Here is a 4717-nt window from a genome sequence, read left to right on the forward strand (position 1 = left end):
CTCATTAGAAAAAGTCTTAACTTTTACTTGAAGCTCAAACCAGGAGAAGAAATGAACCAAGAGCACAGAACTCCGCATGAAAACCAAACTACATTTTGCACACACAATACAAACTCTGCCTGGAGCCATGTATCAAGTGCACCTTTGACCCAACAAGGCATTCAAAAAAAGGCCCTATGCTGGATGCTGGCAAGCTAATGTAGGGCCAAAATTGAGGTGGATCCATTTGGGWGGATGTGTTTGAGGTTTAAGTGCTTATCTCCCCATTGTCTCTTTGTTTGAAAGAGCATGAAAGCAAATACAAAAGGTTGGGCTGGGGCACTGCTAAGAAATTCCACCACAGGACCAGGGTCATGGCAGCCCAACTTACAGGACACTGAAAAGCTCCCTCTAGTCCACACCAAATCCAGCCAAGTGGCAGACAGGGAGACAGATTCTCTGTTCTTCTTACCACTTCCCTGAAACTATCAGCGCTTACTATAAATTTATCTTCCTGCAGTGGAAGTGCTTTGTTCAGTACCAAACGCACTTCTGTCTCACTTGCACAGCTTTCTCGCAGAGTGAAACGGGGGGCATGCGGCATGCTAGGAGGACACAGCGCTAACATACTGCCTTTGTTTTGCAGACTCGCTAACAAGCACCACGCTGAAATGAAAACCTTTCACGGGAGAACGAAAATGTCAGAAGATACACTATAACCCTGACTAGGCAGCAGTCTGAAAGCTACTGTGAGCCTTTTAAGGCAAAAGAAGAGGCAAAGCAGGGGAGACGGCAAAGGAAAAAAGAGGAGGAAGGACACAAGGGGAGAGTCAGGAACCTACAGGAAGTCAAACTCCCATGAGAAGGCTTTAGATTTCAGAATTCGGAAGTAGCAGYCTGAACCTCCCATAGTCCTAGCTCTGGGGAAAGAAAATACTACTGTTAAACAATACAAAGGGAGAAGGAAGATAAACTGGATTTACATAATAGTATTTATTTCAAAGCACTCCATGAAGCATGGATGAAATTGGCAAGTGTGGTATCTATTTACTGCCATCAGATTCCAGATGTAGAAGTTCAACTAATTATCCAGAAAGGGCACTTCTCAAAAATGATCTAGAAGGAAAGCAAACAGATCAAATAATGCACACTTGTTATAAAGAGCTTTGGGACTAGCAATAACCTATTTACCTGCAACAGCACTTCCAAAAAGACATATTTTTTCTGTATTTACAAAATGGTAATCACTGTGATAAAGAACAAACATACACTTCGAGACCAGGACGAAAGGCCCTCAAAACTGCAAGTCTCCCTTTCCCCAGGTTACTATATTAGAGATTGCAATTAGCCACTGAGTGACAGTAGAAGTCTCTAAGACAATTCTCTAACTAGCATACCAGTATGTATGAAAATGGCTCTACAGAAACAGAGAGAGAGGTTTGGTCAGCAGTGCACAGGGTAAAACCTACATAAACATTGTCTGCACCAAAGTCTAGGCTGTATTCTGTTTTACCTTACACTTATCTCCTGTTCTGAAAGTGTTTCACCACTTGGTTTGCCCACATTTACTTGAAGTGAGAAGACCTCAGTGGAGAGGGGGCCCTGGATCCGACAACACCCCAGAGTTCTGTCAGTTATAACMACCTCAGCATCACCTAATTTGCAACTACACCACACTAGTTACTATTAAAAATAGAAATGTACTGAAAATGCATATCTTCATTCACCTTAACACTCAGCCAAGACAACCTCGTTGGCACAGCCCTAACGCAAAGGGGAAGCCTCCCTGATTGTTTTCAGCTCAGACTCATCTTCCTCTTCCTTCCCATTCCTGCAAGCAGCACGGGGGTTTGACCACTGGGCTCCACAGATCATCAGATCCTTTCACACTTTTCCATCTCTAACCTGCTTCTCAGACAATAGTCACTTTGCCAGGGACTTCCCAGGCCTTAGCTGCTTCTGGAAACCCCCTTCTAAGAATAGAAGGGGAGAGCTGTTATCATCAAACAGGGGTGGGCAAGAAAGGAGGGGTCCAAGCAGGGCACCTCACACCTCCTTCCAGAGACAAAGATCCAGCAGGAAAGCATCTCCTGGACTGGCATCCAGCAATAAAAGAGGACTGGAACAGCAGGGAGGAAAGGAGGTGACAGGCTTCTAAATCACGCTTTGCAATTCTGTCCCTAATCCCAACATCACTACACACCCCATATTATGCTGCTTCTCTGCTAATCCAGGAGGGTCTTTCACTCTCCCATCCCTCCCCTTCCACTCACAAGGGGAAAGGAGCTTTCAATTCACACAGCTGCATGRAAAGGTAGGAGCTGTAACTGTCAGGGAGTGACCACTTTCCTTCATATTTTAGCAAGCAGTCTCCCCAGAGGATTTGTTTCTTAACACAGCAGGAACGAAAGGATTATGTTTAAAAGGGTGAAATGAAAGAAGGGGGAAAAACATCCCACGACTGAGGAATGCCAAACTGTCACAACGGCATCAACTGTTTCCTCAGCAAGTCTGAGACTTGGTGTGTGCAGAATAGCCACGGCTGGGGAAAAAAAAAAAAAAAAGATCTGACAAAGTAAATGGTTCCATCCTCAGAAAAGAGGCCTGACAAGTTGTTTGGCACAGAGCCTTAAAATTGTTTTCTGCTGGTTTTAAACTCAGGCTCACAAAGGAGATCAAAAGGCAACCTACCTTCCCTCGAGAGCATCCCACCCTAACAGCCATGTCAGGGCTTTGCAGCCTTTGACAGGCTTCTGGCAGGAGCTAGGAATCTGCCTGTTTACAATCTCTCTGTCTCAAAGAGATGCCAGTTAGTTTCCCCTCTACAAGCTCATTGGTTGTAGGCTGCGCAGCATCTCCTCCATGCTGGGATCAGAGCTGGAGCCCCGACACTACTGGAAGCGACGGTCACAACTGGAATTTGACCTGTCTCAAATCAAGGCCAGATTTCTGGCTTAGGGTCACTTGGCTCTTACACAACCAATACAAACAGCTGAAATCACTGTTACCTGATTGCAATCAAACAGCAGTTACCTAAGAAGCAGGTGAACTTTTCTTCTCTGATACTCCTTCCATGATTAAGATTAAAACCACCTTTCCACCCTGCTCCTTCCAGCCTCTGATACCCGAAGCCCTTCTTCTGCAGATACCTCTCTCAAAACAGTTTCCCCATTGCAAACCATGGAAGCATGTCTGGGCTTCCCCACTCCATCTGCCATTTCCAGGTGTTCCCATTTCAGTCTCCTCTTTGGAAGAGTGCTGAATCCAGTTCTTCTCCCTCTCTTGGCTGTCACCATGCATCCACTCACCAGCCTGCCATTTCAGTTTCATCTTCTGGCTTATGCATGCTCTTTCTCTCTTCCTCAGGCAGCCCGTAGAGTTCAGTTATTTCCCTGCTGTAACTCACATGACCTTAGGATTTGATGCCTCCTCTCCCTCACCTGGTACTGCTCTTGTAGACCTGAATCAAGCCTCCCACTCACCTGCTGAGTGGGACCACCTGGTCCCTTTCTATCTAACACACCACCATCCTACAGACCTGATGACTTGTTATCTCACCCTTTCTCTCCCTGATGCAACTGCTGAGTCTGAACCACCCTCCTGGCCTCACACCACAAAGCATCTGAACTAGTTTTTTCTCCTGCAGATCTCTCCCTACCTCCCGCRGCATCATAAGCTCCGCTATCCACTACATTTATCTCCTGTTTGATTGGGTTTTGCATCTTCTATCCCCATGTGCTGCCCCTGAAACTCTTTTGAGTGCCCAGCCTAAAGAAGCTTCTTTACAGTGCCGCAGAACCAGGCAGCACTCAGTTCAGGGCATAGTATGTCTACAACCCCCTGTCAGYGACTGGAAAGCAGCAGCCTCCCCAGAACACACAGTGGAGAACRCTAATCAGTTTTTCATAAGGAAACAGCAAACTGAGCCACGGGAAACTCGGCAGTCTGGAWTTACACACGGGGGAATAGCAGAATCACTTTCATTTTGACTGAAAGAGTCATAACCCCGCATTTCTCCGAGAGCCGAAACCAAACTAGAAACAGAGCACGTGTCAAAACCATACAAAACTACTACTTCTGCATGGTTTTGATGCAAAATAATCTAAGCAGGCTGGCAGCCTACAAATCCTAACGATTTTGTGGACAAATCTGGGGCAAGTTTAGAATTTGTAGCGTCGCGTGCTACACGTCAGTTCAAGTTTCGCCGTGAATGTTTTTTGAGCGGGACACCAGTGGGCTCCGAGCACCGCTCGCAGCGTTTCCTCGCCAAAACGAGAGCGAGCCGAGGCTGGGAACCGGCCCCACCGTTAACCGGTTCGGGGTTAAAGGGAGCGCCAGCGCCGGGGCCTCGCTGCCTCCGGCGTCTCGCAGGCCGGGGAGCCCCTCTGCTGCGGGCGGAAAGGGACCCCGGAGGGAAAGCAGCGCCGGCTCCGAGCGCGGCCCGGCCCGCTACGCCTCCCCGGCCCCGGGCGGGCGCGGGCGGCCCGGCGTCGCGGAGGCCGCCGGCTGCCTCGGCGCGCACGTGCCCGCTCCCGGCCGCGTCCCCGGGGCCCGGCCCCGAGGCGATGGCGGGGGGCACTGAGGGCCTCGGCGGGCCCCCCGGGCGCCGCTGCCCCGGGGCCGCGGCTCCCTCCTCCCCCATCCCACAGGAGGAAGAAAGCGGGCGGCGGGGACTCACGGTAAAGCAGCGCCGTGGCGCGCAGCAGCGCGATGCGGGTGAGCCAGAAGGTGCCAGGCG

The 4717-nt window shown here is 49.5% G+C and overlaps 1 protein-coding gene across 2 annotated transcripts in view; it reads right to left on the reverse strand.

The window, feature by feature from the left end:
- LMF1 (lipase maturation factor 1) overlaps positions 1-4717 on the reverse strand; it is a 246862-nt gene extending 242145 nt beyond the window's left edge. For both annotated transcript variants that reach the window (XM_085301951.1, XM_085301950.1), the window contains exon 1: positions 4658-4717. The gene's annotated coding sequence lies outside the window, so the exon portion shown is untranslated. The remainder of the gene's footprint in view (positions 1-4657) is intronic.

The sequence above is a fragment of the Rhea americana genome, unplaced genomic scaffold (genome assembly GCF_003343005.1).
Source record: "Rhea americana isolate MKP2758 unplaced genomic scaffold, rheAme1 scaffold_181, whole genome shotgun sequence".
Classification (NCBI taxonomy): domain Eukaryota; kingdom Metazoa; phylum Chordata; class Aves; order Rheiformes; family Rheidae; genus Rhea; species Rhea americana.